Genomic DNA, 13993 nt, shown 5'->3' on the forward strand with positions numbered 1-13993 from the left:
TCACCAAAATATAACCACAGATGGAAATTTTGTCAATAAGATGGACTTTGCACTGTATTGTCTCAATTTACTGCATGCGTTTAAGGTAATGCGAACATTATCCATGACAGGTTGGAGGAAAAGAAAGGGGTATTGATGGGAAGGGATGTTATGTTTAGATCGTTGGCTATTCCCTTCACGTTCATTTTCCAAATGATCGTTTTGGAAGATTTCTTATCGCCAAGAAGAAAGACAGTGAATTAGGAATGCTGCCACACTGCAGTATAAAAAATAAATGAGATGACAAATCTAATGAACAAAACCTTCCTATCAGTCATGACAGCAGCTGCAGAACAAATAAGATGTTTTGTGACAGCAGGACTGTTTTACACCACGCTGCATTCATTCTTTAGGAATAAATTATGAATCAGAAGGTCACAGCCCCATATACAGTATATCTGGGATATATGCTGAGAGAATGAGAGAATGAAGTTATGTTTTTTTTTAGATGTTTTTCAGAGATTTTCAAGATTTGGAAACCCAGGTCATAACTAAGCAGAGAGGCAGCAAAAGTTGGCAAAAGTGTAGAGGTCCTGTTGAGAAGAGCTGCATTTACTATCCTGAGAGTCAGGGTATCTGGGTTACTAAACTACAGTACTCTTCACCTCACTACCTTCAGTACTCCATCCACGTGGATCCATAGGTCTCTTGAAATCATTACATGCTTTCAACTTGGAAAAGGAGTCCATCTATAGCATGTCCTCTTGCTAGGAACCAGTATTTGAGAGGACTTGGCAACCTGTATTTTAGTCCTTAGGCCCCAAACTGCTGATGAAGCCTCCTTTTTAAGCCACCAATTGAGCAATCATTAATCAATTTTGTTGCATTACTTCAGTCATCTTTTTCCTTTTTCACAAGGCCTGGGTAGAAGGTGATGTGTCTGGAAGGGTGTTTGGCGTTGACATACCAAGGATTCCATCTTACATCTACCGTAGAGTACAGCATGCCTGTTCAGTTGCGTTTCTCAGATGACCTTACACAGAAAAGCACTATTCTACTTGGGAAGGGTTTAAAAACTTTTTGTTTTGCAGTCAGTGTATCTGGAAGTTAATTGCCCAGGGGCTATTATGTGGGCCTTACAAGTCAAATGTAGAAAGTTTGCCAGCAGGCCTTGAAGGATGTCATTTGTATGCCTTGACCACGTAACCAATCCAGTCACAATGTTAACATCCCCTCCAAATTCATTTACATGTTTCACAGTGCACTGTGACACCAAGGAGCAATTCACAGAATGCAGATAAAAAAATCTGCTTACATATCTTTCAGTCCAGGGGTACGCAATAGTCCTTATAAAACATGCCAGATAATCTTTGTAAAATAAACGACATGCACAAAATTTGCTGATTATTTGCTTCTTTGTTTGCTTCTGTTCACTCATCACTAACTATACATTCAGTTCCAGAAGTTCTGTCCTTGAATTTTCTTGTGCAAATAAGCAGTTTTGAGTAAATGTTCTATTTTCAAAGGACCTAAGGAAAATACCCCCAACATATTACTTTTTTTTAAAGAAAGGCATAGGCCCCGTCTTTAGCAAGTTATCTGTTATATGATATATTATCCTCCAGACCCAACTAGGGAATATTCATAGGAAAGAAAAAAGAAAACTGACTGATGACTCAGACTCTGTTTCCAAGTGTTGGACCAAACTTGTCCACTCAGTCTGTAGTGTGAAACCAGAACAGATGACATTGGATGGCACTTTGCAACCTGTTTCTCCTCAGATTAATGTTGTACCGATAAGATAAAGGATATGAGTAATCCAAGCTGTGATCTAATCACAGCTTCTTTGAAGACCAGTTTGCTGCAGTTTCCCTGCAGTAATAACCACATGTAAATTCTATACACATGAGGCTTCTCTTTTCCTCTTGGCATGGCCATTCAGTCACAGGCCTGTTTACAGAGCACATGGGTATTGCCCCTGCTGTGTTTTTTATGTTTGTGTGTGGAAAACGTAATTAACAGATAATTGGGCTGAGTGAGACAGCTTATGAAAATAAAAAGCAAAACATTCCTCCTTTAAAAAAAGTGTCTGGTTTAGGCCCAGATGTCTGAGCCGCCCTCAATCAAAGGCTCAAGAGCAATATTCCAACTCCTTATCACGGGTATCGAGCGTGTGATAGGGTATAAAGTGGTTAATGCATTTCAAAGTGGAATATTTATAGACCTCGTCTTATTTGCTTTCCTTTAAGTCAGTCTTTCCTCTGCCCTGCATTGGAAATCTGCTCTGCAATGACTCCTTTGCAAGGCTAATGTGCTCTCTTCTTGTTATTGTTATTGTTATTAACTTTAATATAACACGCCTTTCATTATCGCTGCTCAATTATCTCATACACAAGGACAGCATTATAATGAAGACAGAATGTCTTTTTTATTAGGGCTGGTGAGAGAAACAGGAATTGGTGTGCGTGTGTGTATGGGGGGGTTAATCAATGTGCTGAGGCATGAATGACAATTGAAGGGTGGTGAAGTAACCGTGCTGAATGATTTTTACTCCAGAAACCTGTGTGGTATTTAACACTGACACCTTGCTTCTAAACGGGCTTTCAGTTGTACAGCAGACTGAATAAGGCAGATGGTATAAATACACGATCTTGTCTTCTGAAACAATTTACAAACCAGAGACATTCATCCCACCTAGCCCTGTGCTATCTAGTATCTGTTTGACCTGAGGATCCCATCCTGCTGTTTTCTGAAAGAAGACAGGGTATTGGGTTCAATGAAATTGCTGGGTTGGCTTTGTTCCTAACTCCGACAAACCTTTGAATAAAAAGCACCTCCTGTTTTCAATTTTAAATGAACGTTCCCTATCGTCGTCATATTACACTGTTGACCCTGAAGGCATCCATTAGATTGACTTTTATTAAAATGTTTTTTGAAGATTTGAAATACTTATTGTCTGGTCCCCTCTGAGTCTTCTCTCTTCAAAACAAAAATGATTCAGTTTTTTGGTAGCCCGTCAGTGTAGAAAATTCCAAATAAGCCGGGGAATATGGCCGGTTTCTCTTTTCTGGACTGATTTCAGAGCACTGACGTCTTTTTGTAACACGATGTCCAAAATTGAACACGCTATGCTAAATGAAGTCTAAGGCATCATATAATTTGAACATAACATCATTTGATTTTAATATCTCATAACTGTATGCCTGTTTTTACAGCTTCCCATGTTGTTTACATGCAAATGATTTGGACATTTAATACTATTTTGTAATTAGCTGCTTAAAGCAAGTGTTTCCTATCTGATATCTTTAGTTCGTTACTACCTGTTAGATTTACTACTCTGCACTTCCCTGCATTGAATGTCATCTACCTGATTGTTGCTTAGTCTTTAATTCTACTTATTTTTAATTTACTTTGCAATGTCTACAGTGATGGCTAACTTTCTCATTTTTGTATTACCTGTAATGTTATTTAATGTAGCAGCTATACCAACAAAATCATGCATTAATGTAAGTTTGGAAGAGTATTGATTTTGACGCTGCTCCTTGTGGTACTCACCCATTATTAATTCAGTTCTGTTTTTGTTTTTTCTATACATTGAACACTTCTCAATTTGAATGTGATTACCTAACAGCTGTAATTGGAGAATTAATCTTTTATGGAAAAAAATGATCAAAAGTCCTCTAAGATCATAATATTAAAATACACGTGTTTAATTTCTTCTCTTTCCAGCATGTAATAAACCTTAAACTTGTTCCTTTGCAGCCTCCGCATGCTGACGCAGCTCCCCACCTGAACTACTTAATAATATTAAAATGACATGATGTACAGGGTAATCTTTTCTCTCTGTCCTCTGTAATGTTTTCTATCATGTCATAACTGCTATTCAGGATTTCAACATGCCAGTTCTGCACCTGGCTGTAATTTCACAATGTGCAGAGAGTCCCTAGGACTCTGCAAGCCTTACTGAAACCCTTTAAATTTATTTTCTTTTTATTATTGTTATAATGCATAGGTTTTCAAAAACACAATTTTTCTTTCGGAGACTGTCTTTTCTTTTTCTTCCGGGCACAGAGCCATTCCCCCTCACTGCTTGTGGTAAACAAACTGGGTTATCCTTACAGTGATTATCTCCAAAAGAAAGCAATTACCACAGTTTATTGTTCACAAGTCCAGTACACATCAGATAATGTACTGCTAACTCTTCATATTTTTTTATATGTCATCCGAGCAGCGATAAGGCCGAGCTTATCGGGTGTAATTTCCCTGAACACAGTCCCTGATCAACTGATCTTGACTAAACACTTTGGGATTCTTTTCTTTAGTTTTCTGCAAGCTTGTGTAAAAATGTTATGCTTGCTTTTTCCGAATTCTTTGGGGATGGCCACGGGCTGGTTTTGGCACTGAATAAGAGCCTCAAATCTATTAGCTGCTAGTAACGAAATGACTGGGTGACCTCCTCACATCTCTAATCCTTCCTGCATTCTGTCTCCCTGCTCAGTGTTCATCAGTATGATACTGATCGACACCTCTACCCCAGTCTGGCACCAGAGAGACAAGTTTACACGAAGGCAGCACCTTCCGAAACAGCGTGTAGAAAGTGTGTGTCACTCATGTTTCTTCATGGCTGCTTTTCATTGTATGCATCTTTTTTCTTAGGTTCTGGTTCAAACAGAGCTGTTGTGCCTATACACGTGAAAAAAAAACCTCTAACAAACAGCTATTGAAATGGATGTCTTCTGCAATACATCCCTGTATCCAGCAATGTCACAGCCCCATGGCAGTACGAGCACTTGCTGGGTCATTTACAGGTACTGTATGTGCAGCACACAAGATTGGCAGATTCCTCACAGCAGGGGATCAGTTTCTCCTCCCAGAATAACACAGTGAGAGCACGCGGAACGTAACCTCAAGAGGTGAAGAAGTCACTTACATTTTAGAACTTCTCTGGGTCTTTAATCAGAAAACACAAGGATCATTTCAATAATTAAAGCTGCCTAAATTTAAATCTGTAATGTCATTAATTTAATTTAGGACTGTAAATTGGATCTTTAAACATGGCTGCCAGGGTTAGAAGAATTCTGAATTTCATTAAAATTAAAATAACCTCAAATTAATTTGTGAAACTTTGAGAAGCTGCATCCTCCGGCTATTTACCTTTTAAAGGAAGTCTATAATTGCCCAGAACAAAATATTAGCATACGTTTAGTAGATCTACCTCAAAGTTAAAGATTTGTGTTAAGAAGATATTATCAATAGTGCAAGCGTATATAGTTTGTGAAGAAGAATTATAATTGGTTTAACTCCAGACAGTTGCAATTCTTACAGTTAATATAGAAAAAGCAGAAAATCAGTAACACTATGAAAACTATTGAAAAAGAAAATTCAAATGTTAAATGTTATAAGCAAGCAAAGGGTATACTGTACAAAATATAATATTTGAAGTGATAGTTTCAAGAAGTTTAATAGGGAGTATTTAATGCAACATTAGTGGCTTTATTGTCTTCTACGAGATGACAGATGTGCAAGATTGATCTGAATAAGAAATTCAGAACAGAATGAGCCTCTTACAGTAAGTGTGTTAGAAAAGCAAATTAATGTTTTGGTATAGATTAGGAACAGCTGTCTGAATCACAGAGGCAAAGAAAGTTAAAGTTTGCACCCACTGTGGGGATTGACGAAGAAATGTATTAGAAGCCTATAACTTATATCTTGCATTTAAGAAAAAAACAAGTTAGACTATAATTCTTTTCCCCTTCTGTGTATATGCAACTATGCTTCAAAACTTGAATCTCCAAACTGGGAATTTTATAATCAGTTGGGAATTTTAATTTTTAGTTTTTCCAAGGAACCAAAGATCATTTGTTACCTTATGCCTAGCAGCATACACTACATAGCGGATCCAAGATTCCTAGCTACCTTCTTCCAAAGCAAGTGAACTAATTGATTAAGATGGTGACCAAGGGGATATAACGTGATGCTGTTTCTTTAAACATGACGTTTTGCACATCAATTATAGTGTCCCAGTTCACAGAATAATTGGTTAAAGCTCCTGCCCCCCAACTGAAAACAATTTTCAACTTGACCTCCCAGCAATCATAAATGCAGCAGCCTTCCCATGGAGCAAATGTGCTGACTGCAATTATTATCCATTATTCTCAAACACTCCAAATAATTGCCATGGAGTCAGGCATGGAAGTTTCTGGGGAGTTTTTTTTCAAGAGGAGAGTTTATAGTGGGTGTAGGTGAGGAGAGGGAGAGGGTGCTGAGAGACAAGAAACGTGTTTACTCCCAGTTGCCTCACTACGCTTGCCAGTCTTTCTAAATAAATATGTATTCAATAAAGAAAGCAGGCTGATAATTTATTTTTAGGTCTACTTTTACGGCATAGGTCGTTGTTTGTATAGGATAAATTAATCTGATTTAATGCCAGTCAGGTTAATCAAGGGTCTGGTCCTGTTGGGCTAGGGTGGGAGACCTCCAGGGGAAACCAGGTAGCTGCTGCAAGTGGTACAACAAGAGGTGAAGCTCTTCCCTCTGAAGTGGAGTACCACAGGGGTCTGTATTAGGACCAAACTGATCTTTCTGCTTCGTATCGATGATCTAGATTCTGTTATAGCAAGCATACTTGGAACAAATGACAGGAGGGTTGGTAAACACTGTAGAAGATACAAAAGAAAATCAAAAGGGCTTAGACCAAATTCAGGACTTGGCCTACACCTGGCACAGGACATTTAATTTATACACATGCTGGGTGTAGTATGCAAGTAGAAAAAATACAAAGTTTGAAATACTGAGTGTCCAGTGACTTAGGAAGCCTTAGGTATTTATTTAGACACACCATTTCCAGTGTTGAACAAAGTCAATCTTATGCAATTCAGAATCAAGATCATAGATCTACAGTAACTGGAAGTGGTTTTAAAACCTTAGGGAACAAGAACAAGCTGCCTAGCCATGATATTGAAGCTGATATCATGATGTCCTTCAAGAATTGGCTGTTAGGCATCCTTGGATTGGTTGGCTACGAAATCAATTTTAGCTTTGCCTTTTTCGTTTCTAAAACAATCTTACATTACGACCTGAATTTCTAAGCAAATGCCCCCTGTGTGGTGTCCAGGGATGTAGGATGTGCCATCTTTTGGCTGAGTCATTAAACATAGGTCCTGACTGCTTGATCATCAAAGAGCTCATAGCACTGTTCATAAGATTAAGGGTGTTAACCAGTTGTCCAGGCTAAATTCCTCTGGACTTGCCCCATCTGGAGTATCTACAGTTCCCCCAGCTGTAATGCAATCATTCAACTCTGATTATTCAAGACATTATTATTAATCTAATTTATATGTTGTATAAATTCTCCGCAGAACCACAAGGTTCTGAAAGGCCATCTTATCTTGTCAACACTTTTACACTTGTTTCATCAGCAGAATGATAAAGGTGTTTTCTTTGCTGTTGGATTAATACCTGCTCCTTAACTCTTCATGCCAGCAGAGCTGTGATCCATTCACCTGTGATTGCTCCTCTTCCACATGATGCGCACTGAAAACAAAACGTAGTACAATGACAGAGAACAGTGTTGCCACATCTGTTTTCATTTCCCCATGAATGAACCTTAAACACAGCCTCCTCCGTCCGCCTTCTGCAAAGTAATAAATAAAACAAGTTCCTTCCTGCTCTTAGAGTATCCAAACATACAAAATTAGCTATTTTAGTTCCTACTGCACAGAAGTTTATTATACATTAATTCCTCCTAGCTCAAGGTAGTTAAGATTTCTAGGTGATTCATAAACTAAGATTGTGTGTAAATACTTGTGTAATGCAATAGGTGCCTATACAAATGTAGAATAAGCATTCACATGCTGTGTCTGAGGTTTGGATTTATTTGATAAAAATTGTTATATTGAGAAATGAGAGCTATGTTTACAGTATATAGTTTATGAGCTGAAATTGACTACTACTCTTCAAAGTCAGACTGATTAAGTGTCACTAACTGCATCAGGTCATTCTCATCGGAGACTGTCGAGACAAGTAGCAGTTAGCATCACTCTGCCCTGTGATCTTTGCATTAGCTAAGGACTGTACCATTTCATCCTATCTGACCTCATACTGTTGAGCAGTCTTCTGGTTCATTCACCTATTAAGCCCACGACACTCACAGCTAACCTTCAGCCTGCAAAATACTGTATGTGTGCAAACACTTCTGACTTGGATAAATAGATTATTATTTTAACCTGGACGCTTGAGAGCCATAACTTCATTACATCTTTTATTACTCTCTCTATTTGCGTCTAAGAGCCTCAACAAAGCAGGGTAAAATTTATCATTTCAAGCCACTAGACAAAAATAAATATGAATGTTGTAATGGTATCTTCACACAATTACTTCACAAGTAACATTTTTTCCCAGACCTTAATTTAAGCATTGCTTACAGATTAAAAAGAACCATCAAATACACAAATATAAAATGCTAAACTCAGGATTGGCCTACTGATATGAGCATGTAAAAAAAAGAAATACAGAAAAGAAAGAAAAGAGGAAAATTCTTTAATGTAAGAACCTTATGGACCACAGCCTCTGAGTCCTCGTAAATACTGGCACTTTATTGCTTACTTTGAAATACATCTGCCATCTCAACTTGGTCTTTGCACAGGTTTATTATTCAGATAAAATGGGATTTCTAAGCTTGTCTACAGTACATTATTACTCAATAAATCAATGAGGGGGAACTCTTGTCTTATACAAAACCCAGAGTGGACAGTGTTCAGGGCAGTCGGTGAAAATCAGGTTTATTTTTTGTTTGGTTGCTTTGGGCTGTAAATCAGCACCAGATATGTGCTGTGGAGGACGTTGAGACTGAAGGGGTAATTCGTGTAGGCGGTTTCAGTTTATAGTGAATGTAAATTCACGTTGGAGAGCAGATTCTCAAAACTAATAATGTCTTTGTGGCCCAGTCTAAACTTTCCATTTCAATTACAGCAGACCAAACTGTTAAATTAGAAAATTACACATAATTGAAAAAGCCTATTGATGGCAATTTGGTGATCAGCTACCAGAATAATTATAGATCCACTCATTTAATTAAATTTTTGCAAGTCTGAACCTTTTCGATTTCAATTAAGTGCCCACTTCAGTTTTCAAAATATGATTTTTTAAAGGCTTTTGAAAAATAATATATGCACCTTTACCGCTAATTTTCACTGAAGCAAACAGTTGAACCAGGATTATTTGGAATGGTCATGTGGTCACATCACAGAAGAAATACTTTTGATTTAATGTTACAAATTCATGCATGTTTAATATTTCACATTTATTCAAGCCTTTGGAAATGTGTATACTATTTTAAAATAGAGGTACTGTATACAGTTAGAACTTTGAGTTTGGATCTCCTTCTGAATGCTGCACACTGTACAAAACCTTGTTTTACTATCTTGGAAACCATTTAGTACTTAAATGCGTGAAAGTGTTTTTCAGAAGGTAAGAAACCCACAATTAATTTAGAAAAGCCCTTCCTCTAACATTTCTGTTAAGTATACAGTTTATTTTATATTGTGACTAAGATGTATAGTCCCACATAAAATGTGCAACTTCTTAATCTGAGAATTCACTGCAGTAAATGTGCTAAAACCAACACAGTACCAGGATGCATGACAGGCAAAATTAATTATAATAGACTTCAAATAAGATCAGAATCCATATGAACTCCTCAGGCATCATTTTATCATCAAACCTATAGCAGGTTAAGGAGGAAGACTGTAACAAGATTTTGTATATTTTCTAAAAATATACGATAGTGTAATATTAGTAGTAGCTCTAGTTTAAAAAACATTACAAGGATGCTAATTAAAAAAGTTGTGCGATGATAGGGACTTTGCTGTGAATATTCTCACTTTACAAACATTAGTTTGAAAGTCGTGTTTTCCTTACCCAGAGTCATAAGCACGTTTGGACTTGGGGGTACACACAGTCTGTCTCATCAGTATACTGTAAGTACCACAGTTTAATTCCATTTAATTAAAAGCTTCAGTACACTAGTTTCATTATTAAACATGCATCCTACTTCTCAGCTAAACTCTGTAGAAAATTGCTCATTTTTCTCAGTGGAGCATGGATATTGTATTATTAAATACAACAGAACTGAAGGCTTAATTTGCATGTGTATGAGCCAGGAATGCTGATGTCAAAAGTTCTCTTTTATAAGATTAATTTTCATTTCAGGGATAGTTCAGATGTGAACACAACACCATTCTCAGTTTTAAGCCTGAGAAAATGCACTCATTGACTAGTCTTATGTGTCTTAACAGAAATGTTCCACAAACTCTGAAGCACTTGGAAATCCAGAGACCTTACTCATTGATCATAAGCCCACCAGTAAACACAAAGGAAATAACAGTGATGTCTCTGTGAATGCATCTTTAATTTGTTAATCTTTCTGTGGTGCATTCAGCACTTAACATATCGAGCTAGAAAATCAAATTTAATTCCAAAGCAATTCAAACAATTTCATATTATCAATGTCTGTTGCTCAACACAAGTGGCAACAGAAGCTCAGTATAGAGTACAATGGTTGTGGAAAAAAGAGTTATAAATGATTCAGCAGTCTCATAGAGTGTCATTTGCATCATATTGTGTTCTTCTTTTCTTAAAATACAATCCTTTTTTTAACTGTCCAATCCTGACACTGGGTTCTAAGACTGGTGGGGGAATTTCTCCAGAGTGTAATTGTGTCTCTGGTAAAACTCAAAACATTCATCGTAATTGCTTTCTATTTTCATTTATTGTGTTGCGGCGGCCCCCACACAATCTAGCCTCAGCCTTTCCACACCTGGGAACGGCAGCTTAACTTCACTGCCACTTTCTAAACTGATTAGATAAAAAGGTTGCCAGCTCAGTTCTTTGTCTTCAGAGATGCATTTGGAATTTTGCTTACTTCTCAAAACTGCACATTAGAAAATCTTTGTTTTTTTAGATACCCCGAAGCACAGTTAGTAAAGCGGGCAATTCACAGCTCCATAATATGCAGGCCTGGAAAAAAAGAGTATCTGATGCTAACAAATTAACCTTGTGCCAGCACTTCAGCATTGTAAAGGTAAAGGTTTAGATGACATATTTTCAAGAAACAGTATTTGAGATCATTAAATTAAAATCTGTTTCTTGGAGTGGGCTTTTTTGTCCTAAGTTGGCCATGTTACTTTGTCAGTGGATGTGAAAAGCTCACACTTTTCTCGGATTCAGGTGATGGTTATGAATGGTATCCACCTTGTTCAGTATGCAGAATCGATTTTTACTACATTGTGGCTGTACGCTTTATGAGTTTCAATATCAGTAGTATGCATGCAGGTCGCTGCTCTGGCCTCTGCATCGGGGAGAGGGGAAAGGAAATCACACAGGGACTGGGACTGCTCCAAGTCAGGTGGAGTGGCAGTCGAGCTGATTAGAATCCATTAATGAACCCACCTGTCCCTCTTCTCCACTTAGCCGCAATGTCAAATTACAAGGATCAGTGGTTTAAAATGATGTGCTTAGATCATGTTCCTTTTTCTTAGAAAGCAGATCTTAATTAATATCAGGTGTTGGACTAGAGAAATCAAGAAGTAATTAAACTTCATGACTCATCTGCTTGTTGTACGAAAAACTAGTTTGCACTCTCTTGTGTAAGAATGCATTGAAAAATCTGTTAAATGAATATAGAGGCGACATTTGTAAACATTTTGAGGACATAAATCTGAGCTCACACATTATACTAGAATAGTCAACAGGAGATTAGCATCGCTGATATAGGTTCTCAATGCATACAATGTATCTTGAATTAGTGGGTGTGTTTTAAAGCATCGCTCATTACATTTGGCAATCTAACAGATAGCCTGACTCCTAGGGCTCAGACAGGCTTTTGACTCACATTCATACTTGTGTTTTCGGGACTGAACAGTCTTGTCACTGTACATTGAAGCTGCTACACTTTCTGTGATGGTTTAACCTCATTATCAGTGGGTAGCTGATGTTTTTTTTATTACATATGTGTGCATTAGTCAAAGGAGAGCTCTGTCCCCTTTTTCTAAATCTCTGTCTTCAAATGACAATTTGTTGCTGCAAGGGATTTATTGATTTTTGAGGAATACCTGTGGTACAGGACACACCAGCTAATTAGGGAAATAACAACAGACCGCCCAATTCAAATAGCCGAGAGACAGTGATTCATTGCCTTGTAATTGGGAGGGAGTGTTTTCATAAACTCTAACCACGGCTTACCCAGTCATTAAGAGAAGCTGCATTCAGTGTTCCTTCCCTTTATTGTAATTAAATATTGTGTTTTTTGTGCTTGTGTACAGAATTTAAATGTGCAGAAATGTTCGTATTAATTTACATTTTCAAGGTTGTGTTGCCATTAAGGTTAACTCTTACCATGTCAAACACTGAACTTTTTTTGTGATTGCATTGCTCTTCTCACTTATGGTAGTATAGCCCCTGTGTACAGAATGTGCAACAAAAACAGTAAGATAGTGATTACTGAAGGACTGCAGAGCTGGTAGTTTCTGGAAAAATTAAAAATGACTCATTTCAGTGCCGGCATTTAAAACTTACCATGCTGTAAAACAACACTAGGGTGCCTCTTCTTGGCCAAAAAACCATGATGCTAATTAATAGTTCTGAAATCTGTATCCATGCCTTCATATTCAGATTAGAAAGCTATAGCACTGAAGTGCTGTCCGTGGTGCTGAATTGTGCACAGCTTTCTAGCCGTTGTTGATGCAAATTCTAAGAGAAGCCAGGGGCTGTTTTTAATGCTGAGGTGTTTAAAACCACAAACGTATTTCTCTTTTAAAACCCCAAATGTGCCTCAGTATCATTTCATAATGGTACAAGATATTTTCAAATACGCAAACACTGGGTTTTCAGGAGATCCTGAAGTATTAGCACTTCATCTTTTATTGCACAAGATCGCGTGCAATCGAGTCATACAGGAGCAACACAAAAGAACATTTTTTTCTTCTCAGTAGTTATTATGCTTGTCAGATATGAATGACAAGAGCTCTCCCCGCTACTTTTCTGATGCTGGTATTTTCCGTTTTTTACTCCCTTTTCAAGACATAGAGTTCAAGTCGATTTGTTCAATGATAATAATAGTAATTTGTATTTGATAATATGTCAGAGACTCTTAGAAATTTTTAATAACTGAATTTACTTTGCCCTGCTTATGGAAGCATCAACCATTAAGCTGAACAGACGACAGAACGCATTCTTTTTCAGTGGCTGCTTTATCCTTAGAGAGACATGATGAGCTGGAGCCTAACTTAGCAAACACTGGGGAGCAAGATGGAGCCATACCCTGGACAGTATGCCAGTCTATTGCAGGGAACACTCACATGTGTTCACACTCATACAGGAAGCTATTTAGAGATACCAGTTAACAGCTGTGGAAGGAAATCAGAAGTCTTGTAAACACAGGGACCAGATTTTACAGAACTCTGGGACCATGAACTGACAGTACCATCACATCAGCATATATTTTCAAATGTATTTGCTTTAACTGCAATTAAAGGTGGACGTTTGTGTGTAGTAAACAGATGAAAATCATTTTTAAAAGGCACATTTCTTATACTAGGCTGGTTAACATGTACAGTACTTCTATAGAAATGATTCCAGCATGAGCGAATTTAATTTGTCCAAATCATCATTATTACTTTATTTCCCAAACTGTCTCTTTCTGTTCTCTGCCTGGGCTGCTGTTCTCGTGATATAGCTGCTGTGTTGTTTGTCATTGCACAACATCTGCAGTGTTCCACCTCAAAGGTGACAGCTTTAGGGGCTAATTGCTGGTTCTGCTTTGGTTTTTTCATTGAGTGATTTGCGATTAAAAATTCTCAATAATAACTGCATGAGTGTGCTTTACTTACTAGATATCCTGAACCATGCACTGCAAATTCACATGCTACAGTACGCTGTTCTTGAGTGTAACCTTGGTAGCAATAATGCACACACCCTCTACACTGTTAGTCTTCTCTAGTGAGGATTAATTGAATAA

Source organism: Atractosteus spatula, chromosome 18, assembly GCF_055471065.1.
Source record: "Atractosteus spatula isolate fAtrSpa1 chromosome 18, fAtrSpa1.hap1, whole genome shotgun sequence".
Classification (NCBI taxonomy): Eukaryota; Metazoa; Chordata; class Actinopteri; order Semionotiformes; family Lepisosteidae; genus Atractosteus; species Atractosteus spatula.